The sequence below is a fragment of the Pogona vitticeps genome, chromosome 1 (assembly GCF_051106095.1).
Source record: "Pogona vitticeps strain Pit_001003342236 chromosome 1, PviZW2.1, whole genome shotgun sequence".
In the NCBI taxonomy this organism is placed as follows: domain Eukaryota; kingdom Metazoa; phylum Chordata; class Lepidosauria; order Squamata; family Agamidae; genus Pogona; species Pogona vitticeps.
In genome coordinates this window covers 123,646,215-123,659,490 of record NC_135783.1, presented here as the reverse complement: position 1 = coordinate 123,659,490, position 13,276 = coordinate 123,646,215, and the positions used below count along the sequence as shown (strand labels likewise).

The 13,276-nt window shown below is 40.6% G+C and overlaps 1 protein-coding gene and 1 long non-coding RNA gene across 3 annotated transcripts in view; one reads left to right on the top strand and one right to left on the bottom strand.

Moving 5' to 3' along the window:
- LOC144587087 (uncharacterized) overlaps positions 1 to 3,728 on the bottom strand; it is a 40,842-nt gene extending 37,114 nt beyond the window's left edge. The window contains exon 1 of the long non-coding RNA XR_013542253.1: positions 3,605 to 3,728. This is a non-coding gene — a long non-coding RNA (uncharacterized LOC144587087). The remainder of the gene's footprint in view (positions 1 to 3,604) is intronic.
- The window catches only part of FAM83B (family with sequence similarity 83 member B), an 89,718-nt gene continuing 79,088 nt past the window's right edge, over positions 2,647 to 13,276 (top strand). The window contains exon 1 of one of the 2 annotated variants that reach the window (XM_073000401.2): positions 2,647 to 3,748. The gene's annotated coding sequence lies outside the window, so the exon portion shown is untranslated. Of the gene's footprint in view, positions 4,336 to 13,276 lie in introns of both variants that reach the window. The other variant, XM_078386438.1, reaches the window with a different exon arrangement.

Below are 13,276 nucleotides of genomic sequence, written 5' to 3'. Positions count from 1 at the left end.
GTCACATAGAGCAGGTTAAAGTAATCCAGTCAGGATAAGGCATGTGTCACTGTGGCCAGAATGTGTATTCTGAAACAGGATTGGGTTCGTCCGGGTATTTCCAGGGACAATTTTATAACATATAGAAGCAATAAGTGCCTAGCAACTGAATGATCAGGATAGAACTAATCTTAAAACAAATAATACTCTGGCTCCAAATACCTTCAATATTCCTCCCATCATCAGCTTGTTGTTTTCTTTTAAGAAATCATTTATAGTGCTTTAAAACGTTTACGGTGAACTAAATCCAATGTAACATTTGTACACTTCACAGATCTTTCTCTTCCATACAGCAGCAGAATCCCTCCACAGTCCTAAAACCTCCCAGAAAATTAATCTGAAGGGCTTCCTAGGTTTTTCAAAGCAGGTTTTCGGGGTGCTGTGGGGTTGCAGTGAGAAGAGGAAATAATTTTCCTTCCTATGTTTATGGACCTCACTGCTGTATGAGTACTGTATATGTCCACCAGTGGACACAGCCCAATATTTATAGCGCTTATAATGCTTTGTAATGTCATCTCAAAACAATGTTCTTCTGATTTTTACCTACAATGGATGACACCACCTTTGAAATGAAAGAATAAACACAGCTGAAAACTAATTAATGTAACGGTATTTATATAATTAGTACCCATACAGAACTTAAAGATACTGAAAGAGGTTAAAGACCCTTTATTAGATATAGGTTGCTACAGATTACACTCATTGAGTGCACACTCATGAATTGCAATCATAGAGACACTGAGTCCAGTTCTGTGCTCAACCTGAAGACTTGGCTCTTGGCTGGATAGTGAATGAGTAACCTCACTTAGCACAGCAACATCAGGAAAGGCAAATCTTACGAGAATTAGCCTCATTAACAAGTGATTAAACTATGGTGACACAAGACTAGACAAATTTAAAACAGGCTTGGCCTCTACACAAAGTTCTGAGTTTCTGGTGCGGACTGCTTCTTTTGATGTATGGTGGGGAGGAGCATAGTACAGTACTGTATATACTGTAGCTTGCATTGCAATGTATCACCCTATTGTTGGCACAAAATAGGAGGCACTTGGTCCTATTACTTATATTACTTATATCAGAACAGCCATCCAACAATTTATTTTGTTGCATTTTTTACACAATTAAATATTCAAAAGGTGGTTTATAGAGCCATTAAAAACACTATCCAATGAAAATTTAAAAAATGATTTTAAAATACAGTAAAAACTCCCCCCTCCCCCAGTAGTTCTTAAGACTTGGAGAAAAACATGTGTTGCCAATGAACTAAGAAAAGAAATCAAGAAGCCTAATAAATGTCTCTCTGTTTATGGTAACCAGAGGTCAGCAAGTGTGGAGTGTAAAGGTGAGCATGTAAACTTTCCCTCCACCCCACCAGACTCCCCATCCCAACTGATCTCATGATCACTGATTATTCTGAGTCACCTTCCAGATGTCAAACTGGAATTGCCATCATCACCTTTACCTTTTGATTATTCTGGCTAGGACTGATACCAGTTTCAGTTCAACAGTATCTAAAGGGCCTCATGTTATCCACTACAGTACTAAGCTAAACAGATACAAAATTCTTCAGAGCTTCAGGTTGTTGTTTTTTAAAGGAACTCTGAGTTATTCATTTCTTCTCAGCAGCCAGGTCGCTGTTTTATTGTTCAAACCATGCAAGTAATCTGTTGCATTATGCATTATTAAAATCCTGTGTTGCCAGAAAAAATATCAAGTAGACCAGTGGTTCTTAACCTTTGTTACTCGGATGCTTTTGAACTGCAACTCCCAGAAACCCCAGTCAGGACAGCTGGTGGTGAAGGCTTCTGGGAGTTGCAGTCCAAAACTCCTGAGTAACCCAAGGTTAAGAACCAGTGAAGTACAGTGGGGTCTTGACTTGAGAACTTAATCCGTATTGGAAGGCGGTTCTCAAGTCAAAAAGTATGTAGGTCAAGTCTCCATTGACCTACAGTGCATTGAAAACCGATTAATCCCGTAACAGGCCGTTTTTGTTCCATTTTGGTCACAGAGTGGCTAATTCATTGCGGACAACGGCGCAACAGGAAGGCTCCGTCGAGCTCACGTCAGTGCAGAATGGTTAGTGGACAGCTTGTTATTTCCACCTATGGGGGGGGGGATATCCGTATTTGTATACCCACATCTCTAGTTTAGACGTTGGGAGTTCAATTCCCACCATGCATTCCTGAGAGGGGCTGGACTTGATGACCCACAGGACCCTTTCCAGCTCTGCAGTTCTAAGATGACAGTGGTGCTAATAAAGCAAATCTCACCAAATGTGTTTGAGAACGGTATTTTAGAATAAAGAGAAAGCCTGAGAAGAGAGAGGCTCTCCTGATAGTGTGACAGCCTACTGAGGCCTCAACCAACAAGTGTTTTTAGTGTAGAACTGATTCACCCTTTCTTTTGAAGTGCCAAGTTCATACAGGACGACCTCGCCCAGATAAAGCTCAAACCTCTCCCTCTGTTGGAGCTAGATAATGGGGAGGGAACACTCCACCCCCACCTTGCTCGCCGTTCTCATGGGAAGATCAGGAATGGGCTAGTCAGGGCCAAAGCCCCGTAGGCAGGGCACTCAGAAAGAGGGTGCAGGCGCATGAAGGAGAGAGACTCTAGTAGGCCACTTTCTGCACCCCAGCTAGGCAGCTTATAGGTACAAGTACTGTACTCCCTAATCTAGTGCCCGGAGAGGGAAGCTGCAATGGAGGGTTTTCTTGCTCGCAAGCTTCCACATTCCCCACCTCAGCAGTCATAAAGCCAGATAACTTGCAGGGGGAAGGGGGTGGGAGAAGAGTTCCTCCCCTCTTGCTCTTTTCGAGCCTCTGCGGCAGGGCTAGGCTTAAGCAAAGAGACAGCCATTTAAGGATCCATCACCCCTCTCCTCAGAGGTGCTTATCCTTCCAAACAGAAGCGCCGGCGTCGAATGGTTGTCGTGTGAGGTGTGCAAATCCTGAGCCCAAAGGCCCCATTGTGTGAGGAGGAGCGAGAAGCGTGTGATCTTCCCAATGTTTGGGGGATGTAACTGTCACGGCTTCTGACTCTCGGGCCGTGACTTGGGCAGCCCTGAGGCGAATTAAAAACCCCAAACCATCGGAAAGAAGGATTCCTTTCCTCACTTTTTAAATGTGTTTTTTTTTTAAATTTGGCCTTGTGCTAAACCTCTGGCGTGTGCTGCCTGCCTGCTATTTACTCGCCCAAGCGAGCATGACGGGCCTAATCTCTTTCGCCGGGGGTGCAAAACGCAACAACGGGCGGCCCGCACCACGCTCCAGAGGGCGACGTTGCTGGGGAGCCGAGGCCCGTCTCCTGCGCCCGCCCGGCTCCCCTGAAGCAGCAGCCGCGGAGCCGACGGCGGGCACCTCACACTTGGGAAGGGCCGGGTCTTTTGGGTTCAGACTTCAAACAGGTTCATGATTGGGTTTTTTGTTTTTGTTTTTTGGCGGCGACAGCCCGGGTAGGGCTTGGTCTAACACTTCCCCAACATGTCGAAACTGGTTTCCACGCCCGTCCCTGCCCACAACGCTCCTGAGAGAGCGAAAGAGAGGAGGAGGAGGAGGACGGGAAATACCTGTGAGGAGAGGGAACTGTGTCTCGACTTGAAGCTCGTCACTTTCGTCGTGTTTTTCCCCCTCTCAGACCTCCAACGGCCTCCGCGTTTTCATGCACACCAAAGCTTCTGTGAGGGGATTTCTAGGCGCTAGGACGCGGCCAAGTAAGTGAAGCGGGCTTCGCTTTTCCCGCCTCCTCCCCTCCCCGTTTGTCTGGGGGGGGAACACCCCTCACTGAAGGAGATGGGACTTTCTTTCTTTCTTTCTTTCTTTCTTTCTTTCTTTCTTTCTTTCTTTCTTTCTTTCTTTCTTTCTTTCTTTCTTATCCCTTTTAGAGAGGGGCTCCGACGTGTCCTATCCCTCCCCCGCGCGCGCCCCGGTGATAAGAGGAAAGGTGTGGTTGTGGTTCACCATTGTTCCCTTCTGAGGCCGACGTTCAGGGAGGCGTGTGTAAGCACAGGACACAACAACACGGTAGTCCGCGGTCTCTGGTTTTAATGAATGGGAAGGGAAAGGATGCAGGGAAAATTGGCTGGAAATGAGGAGAAGAAAGCTCGCAGCCCCGTAACTGACGTTGCCGGCTCTTCCCCTCGGGGACCTTATCATGGGTTTTTGAAACCAAGGAGGGGTTGAAATATATCCTAGGCTGGAGTGACTCCGCGAAGGAGAAAAAAGTAAGGAGAGGCTTATCTGAACTCGATGTGGAAGAAGGGAAAGAGAAATGGCGAGAGGCCGAAGAAGGCGGCAGAAGGTGTTCCCACGTGTTGTTGGGCAAAGGCAGCGGGGCCGTGGCGGAAATGGGATAACGGCCCTCCTCACCACCACATTAAAGGAAACTAAGATAGGATCGAAAAGCGTGATGATTAATCCGGAGGTCCTACGGGATTCCGTTGTGTTCACATGGAAGAGGAGAAGGCTGCTGAGAGCCAGGGTTTCCAGTCGGTTTCCCATGAGAGGTGTGAATAGACTGATCTTGTTTTAATCAAAATGGAAGACTGTGTACTGTACTTAAAACCGGGACTATTATGCTTCCAGGCGGCAGTTCTGAACCTTCTTACCTGGAAGTAGGTCTATTTGAACATGGTAGGGCCAACTTTTGGCTAGATATGTATAAGGCTGGGGTACCTAACAACCAAACAAACCCTGAAAAGGGTTTTTCTTTCCTGCTTTTCTGTAGCCGGTCTTCCCAAGTATGCTTCCCCTAAATTGGTTTCATTTCCAGTATCAGGAGAGTGGCTGAGGGGTAAAATGTGTTAGAAGGAAGACCTCAGGGAGGTAACTGGTGTGGGGTGCAGTACCACTCCTTTCATATCCATCCTTTTTGCTATAAAAATTATATTCATCAGTCCCCCCCCCCCATTTTCAACATAACTGGAACAAAGAAAAGCCAGGCGCATACCTACTGCCATCACATCTAGTTTGGCCCTTAGAGGCATCACTTGCACTGAGGTTTTGGTAATCTAAAAAAGACACAAGAAATAATATTATTTCCAATTGTTCCATACCGAAAATACATTGAGCAACATAGTCATTTAATTTTGGTAGACAGTTTTTTTATACAACACCATGGTTCTTAAGAATACTGAACATTTCAGGCCAGCTAGATATAGAACTTTACCTGCAGATATTTGGTTAAAGGGAAGGCTCCGGGTACTAAAAGAAAAGTCAGTGATTTAGCATTTGTTAGAATATAAATGTGTGCCAGGAGCAAAAAAGCAACAGATAAGCACCAGAGTTTTGCACTGTGCATTACAAGGTATAGTGGTCACTGATTTTATTTATTTTTCTCACAGTCTGACATGGACTTTTTAAATTTTTGCTATGTGCTGTCAAGTTGCACCATCCAATCTGCGGTTTTCAAGGTACAGTGGACCCTCGACTTACAGACGGCTCGACTTACAGACTTTTCGAGTTACAGACTTCTCTGGCTGCAAAATTTAGATTCGACTTGCAGCCAGAGAATCGACTTACAGACCAGAAAAAAACCAAAATGGAATAAAAATAGAATAAAAACCACTGGTTATGGGATTAATCAGTTTTCAGTGCATTGTAGGTCAATGGAGATTCGACTTACAGACTTTTTGACTTGCAGCCACCATTCCAATACGGATTAATTCCTTAAGTAGAGGGTCCACTGTAGTAGGAAGGATTTTTTTTACACTGTTTCCATAGCGAAGGGGGTGGGGAAATTTGAACCCAGGTTTCCTGAATCTTAATTGGTCACTTTGTCTCCTATATCACACAGCCTCTTCATTTTTTTCTTGTGTATATTTAGATCACATACCCTAAAATTTTATGTCAAGGCTTAGAAAACATACTCATCAGAAAGCAAGATCTTTATTATCTCTCTCAAATGAGTACAATGCAGCCTGATACCACTACTCACTCTGTCACGACACAACTAACTCCAGTATCTCTTAGGTCTATACTAAACAACACTACCCCCCCAGGTTATGATTCAAAATAAGCATCTTGTTTATTTAATGGGATGGGGAGGAGTTATGAAAGTCAGCATGGCCCTAAAACATACTCAGTAGATAATGCAGTACAGCACACAGAATAAATTCTTATGAACACCATGGGGATTACGGTACAGGTTCATTAAACTTTATACATCTGATACAGAACATTAGCTGCTAACACTGAAACAGCTGGTTCTGAAGTGTAAGTCAATAGAGCTTCAAATTAAAGTACTCTGTTTAGGATTGTCCTTTGTAAAATTCATATAACTTGGAGGTGGGACTTCTCTAAATATTTTGCTATTTAGGTTACAGTTTTACAGCCTCTGGGAGTGTTCTGGCATTATTGCTCTGATACGAGTTCCACTGGAACCAATTTAAAAAATATATGATTTCTGAAAAGATTCTGAAACGGTGGCAAAAAAGAAGAACACTACTCCCTATCTTCTTCCCTCCTGACACAAGCAGAGCAGGGCATATGATAGATTATTCCTTTCCAACCCTCTTGGGACTCCTGTATTCAAAATAACTGCATCCATTTTTGGAGTTTTAGCATCAAATAGAAGGTCTTATGACATTTCAGCATTTCCCACATCATCGATTGAGTAGATTTTACAAGGAGTTTATCCTACTAGTAATCATTCTTGTGCAAGAGAGGCAAGTATCTAAAACAGTTATCTTTGGTTAGAAGGGGCATTGTTCGAACAAGGCCCATAAAATCCTCATGGAATGAGATCTTATACTGCAGAAAGGGATTCAAGGATTTGCTAATATTTGCTAGTATGTGTTGATGTGTACTTTTCTTTGATTAACGCTATTTTTTTAAAAAAAAACAATTGTATAGAACATAAGTTGGAACAAACTTAGAGCAGGTATGCACATACTATTATTCTTTCAAAACAAGGGTGTCAGAATGTAGTCGCTAGCAGAATATCACGTGTCTTCTGTTGATCCAGGTAAAACTATCTGTATATATCATAGATATCAAGTTAGGCACATTTTAACTTTTAGTCAATGACTTTTAACTAAAGTGCTAGGTTTATTTACTAAGGCTTGTTTTTTAAAGAAAAAAACCAAGAAAATTAGTGTTATAATTAAATTTGAATTTCACTAAATTTTAAGTATCCCATAGTCATACATAACATGGTAAGCCCTGGAACCATAGGGGCCCTGCTTTCTGAGTTACAGGCAATCTGTTGCTGCAAGTTGCTCATGAATTTTGATCCATGGTTTGTTTGGCATGTTCTCCAAATATGTACTCAAATGCTACTCTGGTTCTTTTCTCTCCCAACCAGCCAGAGTAGGAATCCAGCATTTAACTTAGTTTTCCTTCTGTGGTTTGTTAGGTAAAGATCAAATCAGAGAACCTGAGAGGTAACTGTGCTTGTTTTCATACACAGACTAAAGCTCTTTGGCTTATAAAGCAAACTTTTCTATATGTGGGAGTAACAGGTACTGTATTAAGCAGTAGCATGTAAATTTATTTATTTATTTAATTTATATGCCGCCCAGAGACCTTTGGGTAGTGTGGGCGGCATATAAATTAAATAAATAAATAAATAAATAAATAACAGATAAGGCAGGATCCCACAATGTGGTGTGAATGATACATTGTCACTTTGTTTCTTCACCTTGTCATGAAGCCTATTAATGTAGGGTTATATAAATACAAAGGAATATGGTATTTGTACTCTTTGTGTCTGAATTTGTGGATTTTGATCCACAAAAGCTTATGCTGAAATAAATGTTAATCTTTAAAGTGCCACAATGTTTTTCCTTTTCTCCCTTAACTTTAGTTTTGCCAGAGTATAATGTTTTCATATATATTTACATTTAAGTGGTTATTTTCAATGCATCAAACATATATATGAATATTTGGGTAAAAATTAATAGAAAAAAAGCCCAGATTTCCATGATCCTTTAGCTATTGAGTTGTGCAGTCATAAGCATTGGCCAAAATCGTGTTGCTTAGTGTACTAAATCACACCGGAGTATGAGAAACTAATGAGCCAGTTTCTCCATAACTTCCATTGATTCAAATGGGCCTCCCCTAACTTCATAAGTCACAGGTAAAGTATGGAACTTGACTCATCAAATTCCCATTGATTCAGTGCTATTAATATCAATTTTTGGCACTGTAATAGATGTGGATTTAGTAATGCTTGAACTTGATTCATTGAAACAAACTGAGATTAAGGTATTCATGCTTAATGTATTCTGATGGTTATTGTAGGTTTTTCAGGCTGTCTGGCCGTGCTCTTGAGGTTTTTCTTCCTAATGTTTCTCCAGTCTCTGTGGCCAGCATCTTCAGAGGACAGGAGTCAGAACTCTGTCTGTGCTCTAGTGCAGTTTGTGGGATAGTTGCACCAAAGCACAGACAGAGGTCTGTCCTCTGAAGATGCGAGTCACAGAGCCTGGTGAAACATTAGGAAGAATAACCTGAAGAACACAGCTGGACAGCCCGAAAAACCTACAACAACCATTGGATCCCAGCCGTGAAAGCCTTTGAGTATACATTAATGTATTCTCTTGATTTCAGTGGGTTCTGTTTTCAGCGTGACTAAATGTGGAACTAATCCAATTGTAATATACTGTATTAAGAGAACAGGTTTGAGGCATTATATTGAATGCTATAGATCTCTGTTTCTTCTGAATTTGTGTACCAAGAATTCCAAAATCATTCCTTTATATATTCCACTTTGTTCAACACTATGATGTAGAAAAGGCAATTTCTGTGATCCACTGACATGTCCTGATTCTTCCATTCTATGAAGGGGTACTGTGTCTTTAAGATTTTTGTCAGCGTTTTGTACAATAGTCCCTTTAAAGCATGTTTCAGATACTTCCCCTACTTCCCAGAATTAAAGTAAATACTGTGATATCATTAATGAACCTGATGAAAACAATAGTTGGCCCCAAATGACTTGTCCTTATTAGAAAGCAGAACCATCAAAAGAAAAAGACAAAGTAGGAGAAAGTAATCATAAGCCTTGAGTTGAGCGTATTGTTAGATGATATATTTTCAGTCATTTCATTACTTTAAAAGAATAAGAACTATAGACTCTGGCTATTTTATGATAAGCAAAAATGAAGAAGAAAATAAAAGTTATCTTTTCCTTATACAGTATTCATATAAGTCTTTCATGAACAAGCTGGCAGAATAATTGACTGGATTACATGGAGCAACTTTGTCAAATTCCCAGGCTTCACACCCACTATTTGAAATGCAATATATTCATAAAGGGTGGAGATGCTTGAAGAACAAATTGAACAGCATTGGTGGTTGCTGACACAAAGCAAGATACCATTATACAACAAAGGAGAACGTTAGAATGGACATCTGTTCAAAATATAACCTTTAAATGCAGTGAATCATAAAGGGGAGAAAGGTAAAGAAGCTAAGTGTTAAGTGGTTGGAGTTTTAAGAGGTGTATATGTAGGAGAGATGAATTCAGTGGGTTACTTAAAATGTGCATGGGTTTGAATTAATTGCCATAAATAAAAATGTTTAGCATGTTTATAGCAGTTTAAAACGTTCAAGGCTTTGTACTGTATATCCATGTGTATTCCTAGAAGCATCCTGTAAAGTAAGTCAGTATTATTATGCCCATAAAGGAGAAGGGGACTAGGCTGTAAATTGCATAGAAGTTGCCTGAAACACCAAAGTGTATTTATTCCAAGAGTGAAATGAATTCTACTTTCTGGTCACTGTGCTACAGTAATCCAACTGAGCTGCAGTAATCCAATCCTCCCCTGCAAATCTTGGGAAGAAGTGGCATATTTATGTAATATATTAACCAATATACAGTACCAGTGTAATGGGAAGGAGCAGGTACCAAATAGTTAAAGTTGCCCTCTATTTTATAATTATATATTGATATTTTGAAGGCCTTACTAATGAATGCCTAAGAAATAGCTATGACAGGCCATTTTCAAGGCATTGAGTTGGGTAATTTGAATATGGTAAATTTATCTTTGTTCTCTGTTCAGTATTTGGAACAAAGATCCTCAGTAATGTAGTTCAATGTCTCCCACCAACTTGAACAATCATGAATGTCAATGAAATTACTGAATACGATTTTTCTCAAAGACTTGTTCATAGTTACCATGTAATTATTTTTCCATTCTTCACTGATTTATACTATAATCTTACATATTTCTACTCAGAGATCAAAGAGATCTAATAAGACTTACTTCCAATTATGGGTGGATTTGCAGCCTTAATGATATACATACACAGAATAAATATACACAGAGATACCCAGTGTGATATAGTGAATAGAGTAATGGACAAAGACTCAGGAGCCCTGGGTTCAAATCCCTGCTCAGCCATGGAAACTCACAGAGGGAGTGGAACTGGTAAAATCACACCTGAAATATTTCACATACCTTGCTGTCTGGATAATTCAGTGGTTTAGGTATTTGGCTGCATAGCCAGATATTGGAAATCTGATTTCTCACTATGCCACCAGCAAGTACAGCCAGCCTGTGTGACCTTGGGCAAGCAGCACAGTCTCAGGGCACCTCCAGAGGAAGGGAATGGTAAACCAGTTCTGAGTATTGTCTACCTGGAAAGCTCTGAAAGGGTATCACCATAAATCAGAATTCATTTGACATAAGTCAGAACCCAACCCTGCTTGCCTGGGGTGTGCATAGGCCACTTTCAGGATGGCCGCCATCTTGGGCTGAAGTGAAGCTCCTCCCACTTAGGGGTGTGCTTGAGAGGCAGGGCAACTATTTTGATCTGAAGAGCAAGCGGCAGGTTTACTTTTTGCTTAGGCAGGACGTTGTTTTGCTGCTTTTTGCTAGGGTAGCCAGTTTTCTAGTCCCAGGGGGGTGGGGGAGTGGAAAGGCAAGCCATTTTTCGACCTTGTGCTGCCATGCTTCAGTGTGTATTATATTTAGTGTGCTGTTTTTAAGGCCATGATGCTCTTATCTAAGAGTAATCCGCTAGGAAGACAATGGCTTATATCTGAGAAGATAAATAGGATCCAGCTATAAAAAGTAAGCGATTACCAGCTCATTTGGAAGCGTTTTTTCCCCATGTTACCAAAATATTGCACTGTAAGGCTTTAGAATAGACCTTGCCATTATCATTATTACTTATTTAAAATATTTATACCCTTTTTCCTCAAGAAAACCCAAGGTGGTTCACAATATTAAAACAAACAATATTAAAATTAAAAGAAAAAAAGTACATTATTAAAAGAGAATTAAATATATCTATAAATTAAAAAAAATCATTTGACATCACATGACTTTTATTACTATTGGAAGTTCTATTAGGGTAGCTATATGTTGGTTCAGACTTGAAGGCATATAAAAGCACAACAAATACAAAGGAAGTATCAACATCTCCTTACCTTTTTATTTTGAGACTATTAATACTCATGTATAGGGATGTACAGATGTAGAATAAAGTACATAAGTGATCTCTTTTACAGCCTGATTAAGGGTCTGCTGGAAATCAGTTTGCTCACAATTGTTATTATGTTCCAATATAAGCAATTGTCAGTTACTAATAAAACAAATTTAGTTAAATACCATAAGTGCTTCACTTGATTTCTATCATTCTGTTGGATCTGCTTTGTGTTATTCTTGTGGAGTCATAGTCATCATTTAATCAAACTAAAGTGTTGTGAATTTTAAATCCTTGTTAACTAGTACTGTTTTGTGTCTCATACTACTGATAATTATAACCTCCATACTGTATTTATTATATTGTAGTCTTCCTCCAGGGATCTGTAAGGAAATAAGGGATTATGCTGTATATTATGACCACAAACATTATATGAGTTAGATAAAGTTGCGAGTTTGTTACTGCTCCAAGATCACCTGCTGAGATAAAAACCTAGGTCTACCTAGTTTTGTACTCTCTAATTACCATGTTGCACTGTCTTCAGCCAGTGCGTTGCCACACTGGCATGACATCAGTTTTAATCTAGAGCAGAAATTAGTACTGTAGATTGTTGCCATCCCAGATGTTGGTGGTTGCAGCTTGAATGCCGAGAATTACTGTCATGTGCCAGTGTCATGGTCCCACTGGAAGTGCAAGTTACCCAGATTCCCTCAAACCTGGTGGGGGAATGAACTGCCAGAGACTACACACACTACACATTTTGAGGCCCAGAGAGCTAAACGCTCAGTAGACTGCTCAGTGGCTGAGTCAGAGGAGGAAATTTGGCTGTCCTCCCCAGAGGACCACCACAACATTGCAAGATAAAGGCCTATGGTTAGCTGTAAGCTCCCAGGCAAAGTTCTTGGCTGCAGGGAAACACTCCTTAGGAGAAGTGGCTTGTTTGAGAGTACTGTACTATGTCTTTTTAAGTGAAAGCGCATCCTCCCAGGGAGACCAGTAGACCAAGTCACACAGTTAAGTTCCTTTTTCAACTGGCTGAGTATTTGCATCTAATGTTTGACTTGGGCTCCAGCAGTTAAGCTGTATAATCCTTATTCTGGGACTAGGAGTATTGTTGTAGGTCTTCCTACTCTAGACCCTGCCAGCCATGTATCTTGACCTGTGCTGCAGATCCCTTCCTCCTGTGTAAGACTTCTGGATACTTCCTGCTGATACAGCTGGACTAGTTTGATTCTGGATTGCTCTTGGACTTTGCCTTTCATTATTAAGTACCATTTTGTTCTGTACACATCTACAGTATATGGCCTTTACCCTGACTCTGGACTCCCAGAATTGTGGTAAAGTAACTGGGCTTATTTTGTTCCTCAACCTATCAAGACCTTGCCTCTGTCTCCAGCTCATTGAAAACATGTCAATTGTCACTTCATAGTGACCTTATAAATTAATGACCTCTAAAAAGCCTTATTAACACCTGTGCTCAGATCTTGCAAACTAAAGGCTGTGGTTTCTTATAATAAATTGATCAATTTCATATGTGGTCTTCCTCTTTTCCTAACACCGTCTTTTTCATTGTCTTTTTCTCGTGATACATCTGAAGTGTGATAGGTTTGATTTAATCATTTCTGTTTCTATTAAGAGTTCAGCTTTGCTTTTCTCTGGAATTCACTTATTTGTCTTCCAGTAGACCATGGCCCCCATTAGACTCTCCTTCAGCTTAACATTTTGAATATATCAGCTTTTTTTCTGTTAGCTTTTTTCACTGTCCAGCTTTCACATCTATATATTGTAATTGGGAGTACTATATTATGGATGATCTTGGTCTTGATTGCCAGTGACATTTTCTGACACTTGAGAATGTCTCTAGGTTCCTTCAT